The sequence below is a fragment of the Podarcis raffonei genome, chromosome 10, assembly GCF_027172205.1.
Source record: "Podarcis raffonei isolate rPodRaf1 chromosome 10, rPodRaf1.pri, whole genome shotgun sequence".
In the NCBI taxonomy this organism is placed as follows: domain Eukaryota; kingdom Metazoa; phylum Chordata; class Lepidosauria; order Squamata; family Lacertidae; genus Podarcis; species Podarcis raffonei.
The window spans coordinates 27,442,759-27,460,808 of NC_070611.1; the positions used below are offsets into that span (position 1 = coordinate 27,442,759).

General features: G+C 42.8%; 1 pseudogene; it reads left to right on the forward strand.

Moving 5' to 3' along the window:
- The first annotated feature begins 10,887 nt into the window (after nt 1-10,887).
- On the forward strand, nt 10,888-11,002 carry LOC128422949 (uncharacterized; annotated as a pseudogene).
- The last annotated feature ends 7,048 nt before the right edge of the window (nt 11,003-18,050 follow it).

An 18,050-nucleotide genomic window follows, 5' to 3' on the forward strand; every position in this document is an offset into this window, starting at 1 on the left:
CAGTGAGGCCTTATGATGGCAAAGAGCCTTATACTTGTTTTATTGTGTTTTTAACAATAACAATAACAATAACAATAACAATAACAACAATAACAATAACAATAATTTATTACTTATACCCCACCCATCTGGCTGGGCTTCCCTAGCCACTCTGGGCATCTTCCAACAAAATATTAAAATACAGTAATGCTTCCCTAAACAGGGCTGCCTTCAGATGTCTTCTAAAAGTCTGGTAGTTGTTGTTCTCTTTGACATCTGGTGGGAGGGTGTTCCACAGGGCTGGTGCCACTACCGAGAAGGCCCTCTGCCTGGTTCCCTGTAACTTGGCTTCTCATAGTGAGGGAACCGCCAGAAGACCCTCGGCGCTGGACCTCAGTGTCCGGGTAGGACGATGGGGGTGGAGACGCCTAATAATAATATTAATGTTGTTTTTGTTGTTTTTGTTATTTGGAAGGATAAACACCTACCACCCACTTCTCAGTTGTTGGAAATTTTCACTCAATCTTGTCTGGATATCTGCTTGGAGATATGGGCTGCTTATATTCATATATGTTTAGGTCAGAATTTATGGATTTTGTTTCTTGTTAATGTGAGCTGATGCAGTTTCTTTTTTCTATATTTTAAAACACACAGAGAGATTTACACATTCAACCTGATATGCTTGTGGGGTGTTTACACATTTTCCTGTTCATAATTTATCCACCCCACATTTTCAATACATTTCCCCATCACTCTGCAAATGGCAAAAAGCCTGCTTTTGTTTTGAAAAACTTTAATTTGCTTAATTTTTATCCACTTTAATGTCACAAAGTTCTGGTATGCATTTGGATTCCTCCTACAGAATACTGTCAGTCTGGAGGCATCTCCATTACTGAACAGGTTTACAGTGGGCCTTCTCTGAGTCGATACAGTGGATTATTCTTAATAGACTTTGCTATTCTGCTCTTTCTCTTGTAGTTACTTTAGGAGTGACTTTTGAATGTATCTGATATCTAAGAGCATGTTTCAATGAGTGCGACTCATTTATCAGGCGCAAGTCTCGTCTGTCTGCAGCTTTAATGACTTATTTCAAGATGTGAAAGAACTCAGTGTCAATTTCTTAAGTTATTTTCATATTCTTTCCAGCTAATTTACAGTTTGATTATTTCACAAGCTACTTGAAATAACCTTTATTAATCATTTTGTGGTAAAAGGGAGAGAATAATTAATGCAAATGAATGCTGAAAAATTTAGTCAGAAGCATACATCCTGGAAAATAAATGTGGAAGTAAAATACTGTATTTATCATGATTTCATAGGAACCAGCTCCTAGGGGCTGAGGTCCTTTCAGCCCCCCTCCATAAAATATTTGGGGGGCATCCTCCCAAGCTGATGGGCATTGCCATTCAAATTGGGTGTGTGTGTGCCACATCTTGCGATTGGTTATGCGGGGCAGAGCTTACCTGCCCCCATATTTTACTGAAGTTGGCAACCCCAGCATGGTTTGGAGCTACTATTTCCTAACCTGAACAACAATATTTTGCCATGTCCTTTTCATGTGTTGGAACAGTGTATACCACACACAACCCCACCTCTGGCATCTACATGTTCACTGGCTTTGTGTGCTTCCTCGGAGTCTAGATGTATGCATTTTGTGAGATGCCAGGTTGTATGTGCAGAGCCTATGTGTGTAATCTTATTTATACTTGAGCTCCATGTACACAGAGACAATAAACACACGGAGATCCAGAGAAGCTGCGGTGGGCACAATCCTACCACCATGTCTTCATTGTGTATAGTTTTTGAACTTGTGAAAAGAGTTGTAGAAGTTGGTTGTTCTGCTGTGTATAGAATTATGGAATCATAGAACTGTAGACTTGGAACAAAGGCTTGATTACCTAGTCCCTCCCAAGGTGAGCTAAGCCTGGCAGGACAGCTTACTCTATGGTTTTAACCTCTTCATGTATTAATCAGACTTTAGCAGGTTGGTTATATGAGACTGGTCATCCTACACAAAAAGTGTTCATTTGTGCTGAATATGGAAGAAAGAAGAGGTGAAGGATAGTGTTGAGTTTACTAAAGGATGGTGGAAGAAAGCTATCAGTGGCTGATAGTCATGATGGCTATACTGCATCCAGTATTTGAGGCTGTCTGCCTCTGAAAACCAGTCTTTGGTTATCAACAGCATGAGCAGTGCTATTCCATTCATGTTCTCTTTGTAGGCTACAGAACCCATAGACATCGGGTTGGCCACTGTGAGAGCAGAGTGCTGGATTGCACAAGCCTTTGGCTTAATCCAGCAGTGCTGTTTTATGTTCTCAGTGCACCAGATTGGGCTGCGTTTTCTCTACCCAAACACACTAGGATATTAAGGTAAAGGGACCCCTGACCATTAGGTCCAGTCATGGCTGACTCTGGGGTTGCAGCGCTCATCTCGCTTTATTGGCCGAGGGAGCCGGCGTACAGCTTCCGGGTCATGTGGCCAGCATGACTAAGCTGCTTCTGGCGAACCAGAGCAGCGCATGGAAACGCCGTTTACCTTCCCACCAGAGTGGTACCTATTTATCTACTTGCACTTTGACGTGCTTTCGAACTGCTAGGTTGGCAGGAGCAGGGACCGAGCAACAGGAGCCCACCCCGTCGCAGGGATTCGAACCGCCGACCTTCTGATCAGCAAGTCCTAGGCTTGCCACCCACATCCCTAACTCAGATGTTAAAAGCAACTCACGTTACTGAGCCCATTGGCAATTGCAATGGTTTCTCATTGGCAGAGCGGTCCAGCTGCTTGTGGGGATTCCACCGGTGAAGTACTTGACACAGCCATCGCCCTGTCAGCTTTCTGCAGCAAGGGCAGTGTGTGTGTTCCTATTTTTTCTCTCATTGATTCAATTGAGAGTGAAATCACTATGCCAGGGCCAAGACTAGCATAGTTTCAGGACCTTTGTGAGGGTGTGTGAAGGGAAAGAAGCAGCTTGGGATTTTGTGGATCCACAGCTCTCCCCCAATACACCTGCAGAGCACCCACCCTGCACATTTTGGCCCACACCACAGATGAAGCATTATTAGTAGGATATCTACACTGGTGGGACATATCCTGCCCCCTGCCCAGTGGGCCCCATCCTTCGGCAGCAGAACCTCCTACACTAGAGTTAAGCTATGCTAACTCTGGAGCTGCTAGAGCTCATTTGCCTCCTATTGGAATTAATGGAACTCTTCTTTTTTTAAGGGACAAGAAAGAAAATGAAAAAAGCACCACCCAATCTGTGATTGCATGGAGCACCTTCACTTTTTCTTCCATTCCCCCTCCACTTCCTGGGTCGCTTTGTTACATGCATAATGGCCAAGCTGCAAATTGACTCAGGCATTTCAAAGAGCTAATTCACATTTGCCGTATTTTTCCATTTGCTCTTTTGAATACAGGATTTTGAAATAAATCTGGGAGCACTTTCCAGAAAGACCATCAGCCAATGCCTGCTGTTGGTTCACATTATTGCTGTAGAAAATTATGCCAGGCTAAAATGTGTCACAGTTATTTGTAACTTGCATAGGGGTATTACAGTTTTAATAGCCGCAAAGCACAAGGTCCTCTTCATGAAAGATGGGGCTTACAGAACATTTTTCTTCTTTGCCATTAATTTGCTCTATTCTTCTGCTCTTCCCTGAAACCTAATCTTAAAAAGACAAATATTCCTGTGTTACAAGTCAATACTTAGAAAGTAAGTGGGAATATTGGAACAGCCACAGGTGTTTCTGTATTGGAATTCTTAAATGGTTCACTCCTTGACTTACCATGACTGACACACAGTGCAGAGCAATACTAATAAAAGATAATTGCCCATAAATTACTTTGCTTCTCTGGTGCATTTATCACCTTATCTTCCACCTTTGTTTTTATGTGTTTTCACTGAATCTGAAGCTTGCATCATCATTTGATGAGGAAAATGAACCCTTTTCACCCACGTCAACTTCCCCGCAGGCTGCTAGGCATTGGTGAGTCAGAGTGAAGAGGACAACAGAATAGGCCTGTTTGAAGATTTCCTGTCAGCGACACAGACTTAACCCGCTTGATAGATGATCACAAATGGAGTCCAGTCTCTGATCTAGTGGAACCTTCTTTTGCTGAGCTGACCAAAAAGGATTCTTGTCACTTGTTATGAACGGAGCAATTGCATCCTTTCGACTTCACCCAGACTTTATCTTTTGACATAGATTAACACACTCCCACTTCATTTAGTCTTGGCCATCGCTTATTTGTGATGAAAGTTGTTTGAAATCACCTAGCAGTGCTTTAAGCCACAAGCTGGGTTTTTATTTTTATTTCGCTTCCGCTGCTTAGAAATTCCTGAAATCAGCTCCTTGGGCCGGGATGCATGCTGCTTTCTTCTCAGAGCCCTGACACAATTCCCTGCTGCTGTTGCTACCTTATCTTGCTAATGATAATTTTATCAAACAGTGGGAGAAGGGCAGAACTGTCACTGCTATCTGCTATGTGAAGAGTAAAAGGCCAAACTTTTAATTGCTGCTTCTGCAGTTTGAATATGGAATTATCAAAGGGGAAATAATAAGAATTCTCTCTGGGTACCCAAACCACTTTTAAGTTCATTGTGAATCAATAGTGTGTTAATAGCGAGAGCTGCCTAGCTTTCTAAACACTTCAGGGAGGCTCTCTGGACACTTTCTAGAGACCGCTGTCAAAGTAACGACATTACATACCGCGACCTCAATTGATTTACAGCAAAGTGGCCACTATTCTCTGTGGGCTCAGTATGGCAAAGGGACTCAGTGTGACCCCCCCCCAAGGATTCTTGTGCTCAGAGTCTTCCTCTGTACACAAGAACTTAGGAGGCTGTCCTACTTTGTCAGACCACCTCACCCAGTGTTGTCTATTCATGACAGGCTGCAGATCTTCAGGGTTACAGCTAGAGGATATTCCCAGCCCTACCTGGGCATTGAACCTGCGACGATTTGCATGCAAAGCGGATGTGCAAAGCTAGCTCCCTTCCCTGGATCAGATCCAAATACACAAGCTTAGAGGGTAGACCAAAATGATCAGCTAATCTAATTCTTTGTGTTTCTGTAGTAGAAGTGTATTTACTAAATGGATAGTTGTTATTATTATTATTTATTAAATTTATATACTACCCTTCATCTGAAGATCACAGGGTGGTATACATTTGTGGGATTTCAACTCAGTATCGGATAGGAACATAGGCAGTTGCCTTATACCATTGATTTATCTAGGTGGCAATTCTCATCATCATTGAGCGGCATTGACCATGCTGGCTGTGGTTGATGGGAGCTGTCCAAAACATTTGCAGGACACCAGCTTGGGGAAGAGGAGCCTTGAAGTTTTCTGCATCCCCTAACACTGATGGCATCGTTCAGGACTCCGCCCTAGGGATACAGTGAGATAAATCATGAACTAAACAATATGGTTTGCAAAAAAGTGTGTTGCTGGATCAGGCACCTAGCTGCTGCATCTACATCCCTCTCCCATTGGCACCAACTGGGTGCAAGAGGCAGTTTCATGTTTTGCCACTTGTGGTGTTGGATAACATTTATTCACAATCAGTTGTTCTTGTGTATTTTTATGAGTGAAATGCTGTGCCAACCAAAGGGAAGATAATTACACTGGAGTCACTGAATGGTTTTATTATGATATGCTGGCAAGCTCTTGAGCCTTGTAAACATGACCCAACAGGGCTGGTGTGAAAAAGCTATTGTTGCAAGTGCTGATTTGGGTGTGTCAACAGATAAGGCAAGAGGCAGCGATGAATGACGGTTGCTGTTTACATCGTTGAATATTGCCAATATTCTAATAAAGCAACTTGCTCACTGCAGTGTTCTTGATAAGGCATGGAAGAAATGTAAAGTAAATGACTGCCTCTAATAGCAAACTTGGAACACAAGTGCCGACAGAATTGGAGTCCAAATGGGGCCACCAAGAGATAAGAGGCAGGACCCAAAGATTTGTAGAAGGACAACAAGCTTTGCCAATTCTGAACCCTGTTTCTGTCTTCTCCTCTATATTTCAGTGACCTATCAGAAGAGATAAATATGCTTGGGCATTGTAATCTTGTGGTCTTGTTTGACCTCAGTTCTATTCAGATAATCCTTTCTTGAGACTAAGTTAATGACACAAACCCCAAAAATTAAACATATAGATATCACATACATTCTATAGAATGTATTTGAGGTATTCAACTGAAGGATTGTCGGGGTCCCTTAGTGGTATTATATTTGCTTGCTTTGCATGCCTGAATGTCATTTTACGTTGAGAATCCAACCAAATTAGGTCAGTGATGGTTTTGGTTAGTAGCAGTATTTTATATTGCACACACATTGTGTGATGTTTTCAATTTTCTCTCCCTGTTTTAACATTAAATCGGGGGAAAATGCTTAAGAATGTAAGGCTTCAAGGCACACATCCTTTTTTTGTTCCCTTTTAATTTCTTGTTTGAATTTTGTTTGAACTGGAAATGATATTTTGCACATAATGTACTGCAGCTTGGTAGGATCCAAGCAGCTGTTACAGAGACTTAGAGACTTAAAATGATGCCCTTGAACACATGAATGTGTCTTTGATATGTTCCTATCTCATGCACTTGTGGTCTGTGGATCAGTTGTGGCTTGTGTAAGAGCAGGGGTAGCCCATGTGTGCTGCCCTCCCAAGGTTGTTGGACTGCAACTCCCACATTCTCTGCCCATTGGCAGAGCACGCAGGGGCTGCTGGGAATTGTAGTCCAATGGCTTCTGTTGGCTTGGCAATCACTGTGGTAGAGCATCAATTGTCAGTTTGTGTTATGTACTGAGCTGAATCCTAGAACAATAGGATCCAGAATGCAGCAGTCTGATTGGTCCGCAGGAGCCACCCAATCCACCTCCAGGTGGAAGTGAATCAGCGACCTGATTGGCCTGCAGGGGCAGCCAATCAGGCTCCTGGATGAAGTGAATCAGCAACCTGATTAGCCTGCAGGAGCAGCCAATCAGGCTTCTGGAGGAGGTGAATTTGAAACCTGAAGCAGCCCAGAATTAGCCAATCATGCTGGGCCCACTGCGTAAATAATGTATATATAGCTAGATGTTTTGGGGAAAGTTTCATTCATTGCTACTATGAGCTGAATAAAGAGCATGAAATTCACACTCGACTTTGAGTATATTTCAGTTTGTTTGTATACCGTATTTTTTGCTCCATAACACTCACTTTTTTCCTCCTAGAAAGTAAGGGGAAATGTCTGTGCGTGTTATGGAGCGAATGCCTACGGGTGGCGGGGGGGGGGATCTGCTGCAGTCGTGAGCAGAGGATCCATGGTTCCCCTTCCTTCCCTCCTCTGTGGCTCGCTTTGAAACAGCAAAGCGGGAGAAGAGCTGCTGAGTGGGGAGGAGAGAGGGACAGAGAGCCTGCTTCTTTAAAGGAGCAAAGTGGGAGAGGAGAGGAGCCGCTTACACAAGTGTAAGCGGCTCCTGTCCAGTTGGCTCCTTTAAAGCAAGCAGGCTCTCTGTCCCACTCTCCTCCCCACTCAGCTCGCTACATAGCAGCAAAGTTTTTCAGTTCGCTAAGCTGGGAATGAGCGGGGAGGAGGGAGAAAAGCAGAGCCTGCTTGCTTTAAAGGAGCAAAGTGGGAGAGGAGAGGGGCCTTCTCTGGCAGATGAAGGTGATTGACTACATGGGCCTGGCAGAAATGACGAGCAGAATCCGAAACCAGGGAAGAGGAGCAGCGGAAGAAGAATGGAAAAAATTTAAGGACTACTTAAAGAAATATTACAAAATTAATGAAAGTTAGAATGATGTTGGACTAGAAAGTAAACGGTTACTATTAGTAACGGTTAAGACAAGGAGAATAAGGAAGATTAAATTAAATTAAAATAAGGGAAGATTTGCTGAATAATTGATTAGAATCTGGAATACAGAAAAGGGAGGCATGAGGAAGTCGGGGAAGAAAGGTATAAGAAATTAAGATATGAAATTGTACTTGGTTTTTTTTTCGTTTTTGTTTGTTTATGTATTTGTTGTGTTTATTGTAATGATATGTTATGTTTCTGTGGTTATAAAAATTCTCTAATAAAAATATTATAAAAAAAAAAAGGAGAGGAGCCTTCTCCCCTTAAACCCCTCTCCTGCATTATTAGCAGCATCCTTCTCCACCCACCCCACGCATGCTTCTTTTCCCCTTAAACCCCTGTTCTGCATTATTAGCAGCATCCTTCTCCACACACCCCACGCGTGTTCCTTCTCCCCTTAAACCCCTCTTCTGCATTATTAGCAGCATCCTTCTCCACACACCCCACGATTGCTCCTTGTCCCTTGAGTGCTTTTCCTTCCCTCCCCACTTAAAACGTGGTTACAAAGCATGGATCCACATGGATCCTCAGGATTTTTGCATTGGGCTACTGCAAACTCACTGTCAGATCACATGTCTGTGGCCACAGCATGAACCACAAAAATCATACATCCACTGTTTCGTTTAGAATATTTTTTTTCTTGTTTTCCTCCTCTAAAAACTACGTGTGTGTTATGGTCGGGTGCGTATTATAGAGCGAAAAATATGGTAGTTCTTGACACACCACAGCTTTAGTTTGTGAGTTTAACTCTAATTTATGATTCCAGAAGAATAGTAATTACAATCCAGGGGTGAAACTAGGCTTTATTTCACCTGGGTCAAAGACCCAGTTTGGCACACACACACACCCATACACACTTTCATACACACCCACAAAGGCTGGGAGTCCCAATGGTGGCCCTCTGGAGGCTTCACCTGGGGCAAAAAACCTGGCTAGGTACCCCCCCAATAGCTACGACCATGTACAATCTAAAGGTGTTGTTTGCATGACATTCTTTTAAAAAAGAAAACAAGTCTTAAACATTTGCAGTACATCAGCACAATTGTATTTATGCCATTATTTTTTAGAGAAAGTATCAGGAGTCATTTGCAGAATTATGGTGCGTCAGAGAACATTATCATGACTAAGGGAGCTCATATATCACCAGCGCAAGAAAATAGTAGAAAAACATCCCCAGCCAATTCACCCCTGTAGGATCTTACATGCTGGGCATATAAGCCCTTCATCACTTAGTATTTTACATAAGCGCTTCCATTAGCTCTGAGGGCAGCAGATGACTCATTGTAACAGATTAGCCAGGATTTTGTGGATTTTAACTTCAGGCTGTCTTTTTGATGCATGCATCTCCAATTGTCACTCCACTACGTGAGTAAAGCACAAAAGAGCAATGCTATAGCTGAGTTTCTCATTCAGAAACTAGATCTGGATTTCTGTTGCTTAAGGTCCTCCTTTGAAGCTTCCTCATTCAAAGTGCAGCTTTAAATTCAGAACAGCTACTAGAGAAGGGACTCACCAAACGTTTCCCGTTAACTTAAATGGGTGGGGTGGGGGGTTAAGAAGCAGTAACTGCAGAATAACAAGTTGCCGGAGAACTTGGATCTGAGGGCTGATTCACACTTTATGTGGCAAGGATGCTTGCCATGTGTGGATGGGCTATTGTGTAAAGATGTGAAGCGGAAACACATTTCTGTACTTGAAAGAAATAGAATCTGAATTTCCTTGCTTTTCTCTTACGTTGTAGTTTCTTTTTGCTATTGGATTGTAAACCAGCAGGCAAAGACTGCTTTCTAATCTCTTCTGCAGCGTGTAGAAAACTGTACGTAGCCACTTTATATGATGATGATCCTATCTGACCATCTGAATTATCTAACTTGGGAGACACCAATTCTCTTATTGGGATGTGGAGCCCATTGTAACATTTCCTTTCCCATAGGGATGTTCATAAATGACATTATAGCACTGTATGTATGTATGTATTTATTTAGTTCATTTAATATGGCTGCCCATCAAGTATTCCCTGGATGGCTTACAAACAAGGCAAGGCAATATTAAAAATACAATACAATATATGGATTGGCTGCAGCCAAGGAGAGAGTTTAACCCCAAGCCCAGGTTCAGATGACACACTAAGTCAAACAACAACGAGGGAGAAGCAAAGCAGTTGGAAGAAGAAGAAGAAGAAGAAGAAGAAGAAGAAGAAGAAGAGTAGTAGTAGTAGTTTGGATTTGATATCCCGCTTTATCACTACCCGAAGGAGTCTCAAAGCAGCCAACATTCTCCTTTCCCTTCCTCCCCCACAACAAACGCTCTGTGAGGTGAGTGGGGCTGAGAGACTTCAGAGAAGTGTGACTAGCCCAAGGTCACCCAGCAGCTGCATGTGGAGGAGCAGAGACGCGAACCCGGTTCCTCAGATTACGAGTCTATCGCTCTTAACCACTACACCACACTGGAGTTCCTCTACAGGAGCCTACATGGTCATATGGTCCAGAGAAGCAATAATTTAGCTTGGCTTGCCATGCCATGCCATGTGTGAACCAGTCCTTGTAGGGAGCCCAGCAGGCTCAGAACTAAGACTATGTACATATTAGCGACTTGAAACACAGGAATGTCACCCCCCTCCTGAGCCTCAAATCACTTTTTTACACACCAGATATGGGAGCGGGGGTGTCGTCTCCTGATGGACAACACCTGATTTTTCTCCCTTGCCAAACTCCTATTCAATAAAGCAGACTCCTGGGCAAGAGCTGTTATCTGTGCATCCACAATGGCTGTTAGAAATGTACGTACCTCAGCTTGACTGAAACTTACGTTTTCAAATTGGATGGGAATTGGTTTAAGAGAAAACACATCAATCAGTAATGAGAGACTATGTGTGAATACTTAGTGGCAATACGGCAGGGTGATAATGAGATGACATTTCTCTATTTTCTTCTTTCTTTGGACAAGATCCTCTGATCCTGAGGAGAAACTTAGATTGTAAGCACATTCTTTCTCTTCAAAGAATTATGGAGACTGTGGTTTACCCCTCACAGAGTTACAGTTTCCAGGAACCTTTAACAAACTACAGTGCTTGCTTCGGCAGCACATATACTGTAGTAAAATTGGAACATTACAGAGAAGATTAGCATGGCCCCTGCACAAACTACAGTGCCCAGAATTCTTTGAGGAGAATAATGTGAGTTGATTGTGGCTTAAATGCATAGTATGTACGCAGCCTATAGGACAGGACAATTGAACATTTACCACAATGTCGTCCACTTTCACCCTGTGCATCATTGCGCACCTGAGATGAAAAGTCTCCTTTATAATGAGCACAACAATACATTCCTTACACTCCAGCTACCGTTTTCCAAGGGCAGAAAGACATTAAAAGGTGCAAGATGAGTGAGTTACAGTTTATTATAAGCAGCGTATTTACAACATTAAAGGGTTCATTTTATTTGCCAAAGGAGAAATAATCCATGTCACATCAAGCTACGAACACAACCTTATTAAACAAACAAAAAACAAACAAAACATGGCACAAATATGAGAGAAACGCTCTACTCCCTCATCTAAAGTATGCGTTTGACAACAGCTGCTACAGTTCTGGCTCAGGAAGCAGGTGTTAGACCACCTACAAGCTCAAAATGTTTTCTGTACCAAAATCATGCAGGCTTGCATGGAGACTTCAAAGAACGGAGTCGGATGCAGCAGCAAAAAAAAACAACTCCCCAAAAAACCAACAACGGTGGAATGCTGACACCGCCATTCCCTTTATTGCCTTACTTAGCCCACTGCTATGAAGAGAGCCAAACAAATCTGTCAGATGAGAGCAAGAAAGCATTTTTCTCCTTTTCCCCAGTTCCTTAAGTGCTTTTGGAAGGGATAACTTTCGTCTGGATTGGTTGCTCACTTTCTGTAATGCCGCACTCTGAGCATAATTATGGCATGATTAACTTAGAAAGACGCAGTCTTGTGTCTGTGTACCAGATTACTTAACTGAAGCGCCTATGCCATCATAGGAGGAATATAAAAGTGTTTTAGTTTTCAGGCCCGGTGCTGCTTCCTTTCTGCATGTTTTTATTGGCCATTGAAACTATCTCAAGTTTTCAGAGAAGCATTTTTTTTAAAAAAAACATTTTACATAAAATCGGTCAGGACTGACTCGAGACATTTGGCAGCCTAATCTAGGAGATGTGCTCCAGGGTCTCCTGCAGGTCACGGAAGATACTGGAACACATATCTCTCAGATCATGGCAGGTCGCTTTATTGGCCCTTACTGCTGCTGATTGCTTGGGTTACCTGAGTAGGTGGGTCCTGTTTGTCTTTAGTTCAGTGTATAGCAGTGGCTTTCAAACTTCTTTTTCTGGACCATGCTTTCAGAATAAAAATTCAATTGCACTTTTTTAATAATGGATTTGGATTTTATATCCCGCTTTATCACTACCCGAAGGAGTCTCAAAACGGCTAACATTCTTCTTTCCCTTCCTCCCCCACAACAAACACTCTGTGAGGTGAGTGAGGCTGAGAGACTTCAAAGAAGTGTGACTGGCCCAAGGTCACCCAGCAGCTGCATATGGAGGAGCGGGGAATCGAACCCAGTTCACCAGATTACGAGTCCACTGCTCTTAACCACTACACCACATTGCAAAACAAAAACAAAAGCACTCCTAGCAGTGCTTGATTTCTAACATAAAGCACAACTACTTTATAATATGATCACAGGACCTGATCCAATGCACCTTGTTCGTTTTGTACCTCATGTACTATGGGCCTGATCCAAACTCCCATTTGAATGAATTGGCAGCTTCTCTCCCTATGCCCATGGCTATGGATTGGATCCTGGGTTTGCAATGTATACCATTGATCCTGTAAGTGGAGGGTAAGTATCTATTACGGCCAGCTCTTTCTTGTAATTACAGCAATCCACTCTCATTATTTAATGGGGATGCTTATTTAGGATATTCTCCTGCCTTCAACCTCATTTGGAAACACTGTAATTTAGCCTCACTTTTGGCACCAAGATTTCAGCCTCGCTCTAATTAAGGTGAACGAAGTTGTGTTAAAACTTGATTGTGGCAGCTGAGAAGAATTTCCACACACAGAAGGAATGCTCCTGCTGAATACAACACTCTGCTCTCTTGGTTATTCTTCTGCCACACCATCTGTCCTGAAGTCTGCAACCAAAGACACATGTTTAACAGCTTTGGTACATCACTTGGAAGCCACTGAAGAGCTAGTCCGCTCTATTTGCTACCAATAATATTGTACTGACGTTTGATCAAATTGTACTAATCAATATTGTACTGACGTTTGATCAAACTGCAAATCCGTGCTATAGTAGATGTTTCAAGGTCTTCCAGCATAGTTAATGGTATCTGTTTTTCAAAGCATCTCTTGTAACACAAAGGAGACTTCACAGAAGGTTTAAAACTGTAACCCAGGAAAATAGCAACAATTGCTCCAAATAATGTTTAAGTGTCAGTGCTATTGGGAAATACAAGCACAACTCATTCAGCGATGCTCTCCTGCCAATTGTGTGCTCTTCAAAAATAAAAGTAGAAGTAGAAGTATTTGGGGAGATTTAGCTTTAAAAATAAAAACAACAGATTAATGCAGGAACAGAACATAATTATGGGTAAAACATGTGAAAGCGATTCAGACTAGAAATAGTCTCCCTGAAATTGTCTAGGTGTAATCACAGTTACCTATGGAGAAAGCCAGTTTGCCTTCAGACTGTTAGTTGTTTGTAGGAGGAATTCAAACACATATCAGAATTCTAGATTTACACAGTTAATCAACTGGTGGAATAAATACACTTGAATACTCTTTGTTCTATAACTTCCCTGTAAACAAATCAAAATACATCTCAATAAAAAGCTAGTCTAACCTCCGGGTAGGCTTTGTGCAAGTAAATCAGGATGAATTCTCGATTAAAAAATTGACCAGAGGAGCCTCCAGGCTGTCAATTGTCCAGAAAGCCCAAAGAAACTTGGTGTACTTGGAACTGCAGTGAAGCCACTGGTTTCACTAGCTTCCACCAGAATTGGAAGACTGGAGATGATAGTTCATTGATACTTATATTTACTTTATGTTAAAGTCCTTTTTTTTTTACGCTGAAATCTGTGTAGACTTTCATAGGAATGTACTGTTGTCGAATACACATCTGTAATGGTCTCCACAGGAAACTTCCTTAAATGATGGATGTGAAACAATGTGAAACAATGAAGCAATATTTACAAATGTAGTTTGGGCTCTTTGTAGATATAATTGAAAGGGACAAATTATTTTACTGGAACCTCAGAGAGGAATTAAAGCTCATCCAACCACATCAACTTCTAAAGTAGGAGCAATAGTTGCTGCTGGCCTTTCAGATGCATTCAATGATTTTTCTATGACTTCACTCACATTCTTTGGCAACTGCGAGGCTCGCAAATGTTTCATTTTTATTCTCGTTCGCCTTTGATCACAGAGCGAGTCACGGACCATGACCCATGTGGCATTCGTAGCTAAGCGAAGTCCTTAGCACTTTCCCTTACTGCACCCATGGTCTTGCTGATCTCTTCATCACTTTTTTTAAAAAAGTGCTTTAAATTATTTAACTCAATTACAGTTACATCCTGCAGCTTTAAGCAACAGACACTCAATAGCAGCCTCAAGGAGATGACACAAACATTGGGTCTTGTTATTGTCATATGAAGACATGCTTTATCCAAGGGGTGGCTAACCTGCGGCCCTGCAGATGTTGTATTCTCACTCTCATCCATCTCAGCCGGCATGTCCAATTGCAAGGGATGATGCAAGCTAAAGGGCTATAGATAGTCACCTCTGCTTTATGTGTCACTGTTTGTCCTCAGATCTGAAAGATGAGAATAAGCTGCAGCTGGATTTCTGAACGTCAGTTTTGATGCCTGAATACAAAGTGCATACTGTGTCAGTTGCGAAGGCTGCATGCTCTCATAAATAACATCGCTTCCTTTTAAAGTGGAATAGATTAGTGCCTGGGAACAGGCTGATGCCCTAAGGGAAGTTTGTGGGCTTACTATTCTAGATTGCAAAGCTTGCTTTAGACTGAAGGAAAAGGTACCACATTTCTGAATGATCCCTAACCCAAAACCAGCCAGCCAACAAATACCTGCATGCAATAAACCAGGACATCAGTGAGATGTTTCACACAAGCCTCTCTGATGTGCTAATTTACTACATGCAGGAAGCTGTTTTCACATTAAAAAAATATGTCCTACCCTTGCAGTCTGAATTGGGACCCAGTTCACATAATGGGTCAAATGGCAGGGTGTACTTACTGAGGACACCAGAAAGCACAAACAGGCAGCCTAATTCCCCACCTGACTTGAGGAACCTCTTTGTGTCCAGTCCAGAAGTTGAAAAGTGTGAGATGCTGCTGCTGTTTCCTTGTGGCTGACTGCAAGCTGAGAGTTGACAGTGCTGGGAAAGAATTTTACCTAGGTCCCTGACTGGTGACTGTGATCTAGGGTTAATAACTTACCCATAGCAAATCATAATACAGTTGTACCTTGGAAGTCGAACAAAATCCGTTCCAGAAGTCCATTCGACTTCCAAAACGTTTGAAAACCAAACCGCGGCTTCTGATTGGCTGCAGGAAGGCTCCTGCAGCAAATTGGAAGCTGTGGAAGCCCCATTGAACGTTTGGCTTCCAAAAATAGTTTGTAAACAGTCACTTCTGGTTTTGAGACGTTCGGGAGCCAAAATGTTCGAGAACTAAGCTGTTCGAAAACCAAGGTATGACTGTACGTTTGCTAGAGTTTGTCTGGCTAGTATCTGCAATCATTCCTTAGGGCACAATGCATGTATGTGTGTGTCGGAGGGGGGAGCAGGCTCTTTGCATTTAGAGCACCCCCTAAAATGGTGTTAGAGGTAGGCCAGTCCATCCTGGGGTTGGTGCACCACCCCCAGCCCCAGATTGTTGTTGGTGGCAGTGGTGTACGGTGAAATTCTTCATAGGGGAACAGTTAGGGCCAGAGATGCCAGTTTGCAAGGGTGATGTCTTGAGTGTGAGTATCACACCTCCCTCCCTGGCTTTGGGAAGGAGGTGACAGGGGAACATTTAGGGGACTAGTTTAGTCCCCCTAGTTCACTGACTGCCCACCACTGGTTGGTGGGTGGGCCAAACATTATATTTTCTTCCCTAGGTATGTTCCCTAGGAGGTGGACTGGGGTTTCCACTGTCAACATTTGGGATGCCAGTGAATTGGGGGGTACCTGCGCATGCTACACAACATTTTCTGAAAGTTGCAATCCATAAAATTGTGGCCTGCTTTTTTTCAGGTGCGGGGAGATGCAGTCTCTGTTCTTTCCTTCCCAAATCTACTCTCTGCTACAGGCTCAAATAGTTGCAGATGCCATGAAGACCAAGCTGTAGTGTCACAAAGATATATGTTGTTGTTTAGTCATGTCCGACTCTTCGTGACCCCATAGACCAGAGCACACCAGGCACTCCTGTCTTCCACTGCCTCCTGCAGTTTGGTCAAACTCATGCTGGTAGCTTCAAGAACACTGTCCAACCATCTCGTCCTCTATCGCCCCCTTCTCCTTGTGCCCTCCATCTTTCCCAACATCCGGGTCTTTTCCAGGCTGTCTTCTCTTCTCATGAGGTGGCCAAAGTATTGGAGCCTCAGCTTCAGGATCTGTCCTTCCAGTGAGCACTAAGGGCTGATTTCCTTCAGAATGGATGGGTTTGATCTTCGCGCAGTCCATGGAACTCTCAAGAGTCTCCTCCAGCACCATAATTCAAAAGCATCCATTCTTTGGTGATCTGCCTTCTTTATGGTCCAGCTCTCACTTCCATACATCACTACTGGCAAAAACAATGGCTTTAACTATACGGACCTTTGTTGGCAAGGTGATGTTTCTGCTTTTTAAGATGCTGTCTACACCATAATTCAAAAGCATCAATTCTTATAAAATAAATATTACATTTTAAAGCCAGTTGGGGAAAAACAAAACCCTATTCATCACCCATCTGGATTAAAAGGTGAAAACAGGAAGCTGTCTTATACCATTGCTCCATCTAGGCCCGTATTGTCTACACTGACTGACTGGGTCAGGGTTTCAGGCAGATGCTGGGGATTAGACCTGGCGCATTCTGCATGAACAGCAGATGCCCTACCTACTGAGCCATGGTTTAGCAAGGGCAGTGCATTTTTTTCCTTTAAAAAATGTTTAGGGGTACTCTCATTTTCCTATTCATATTGAAATACTGCCCCTCAATGAGGCCAAACTTAGGTTCACAAAATGTTTAGGGTTATGCGTCCCCCTGCGTCCCCCTTGGAAAAAAGCACTGAGCAAGCGTATGCAAATATGGTGGCTCTCAGGGAGGAGATTGCAGCTGCTTTGCTCCTCCCCAGTCCTTTTAGCTGAAGGTGACATGGCAGCTGAACCAAGGTTTGTTTTTGCATGGCATCCAAACCCGGGATCATGATTAAGCTCTTTCCTCCTTAACCACAAGGTTAACCTGTAAGCAAGGTTTGTTCCTGGGAACTAATGTATTCCTCTGGGTTATTATTCCTGGTGATAATTATGATTAATATTAGCAACTCTTCCATTTCCTTTACTAACATCTGTAGGAAATCAACCCTGATGGTGTTTTGCAGTCAACAACTGCTTAGTATTACATTAAGTGAAACAGATAACAGTTCCTTATAGATAATCTTATCTAGTCTTTATTTTATTTTAAATTTTCTCTCCCCCCCCCCCGCTTTATTGCAAGATTAATGTTTTCAAAGGCCTTGATGCTCTTGGGAAAGCCATACATTCTTCTTTGGAAAATTATTTCTTGTTTTCAGTATTTTATAGTAAACTACACTTCACTCCAAAATCAAATTTTGCAGAGCTTCAATATTTCTCTGGAATATACACCGTACGCAAACATGAGCTTTAGTCTCCCTCAGTAATTGCCTGTCCTGAAGTGATTAACATATGATATTGATTAAAGGTAAAGGTAAAGGGACCCCTGACCATTAGGTCCAGTCGCGACCGACTCTGGGGTTGCGGCGCTCATCTCGCTTTATTGGCCGAGGGAGCCGGCGTACAGCTTCCGGGTCATGTGGCCAGCATGACTATGCCGCTTCTGGTGAACCAGAGCAGCACGCGGAAACGCCGTTTACCTTCCCACTGGAGTGGTACCTATTTATCTACTTGCACTTTGACGTGCTTTCGAACTGCTAGGTTGGCAGGAGCAGGGACCGAGCAACAGGAGCTCAATCAAT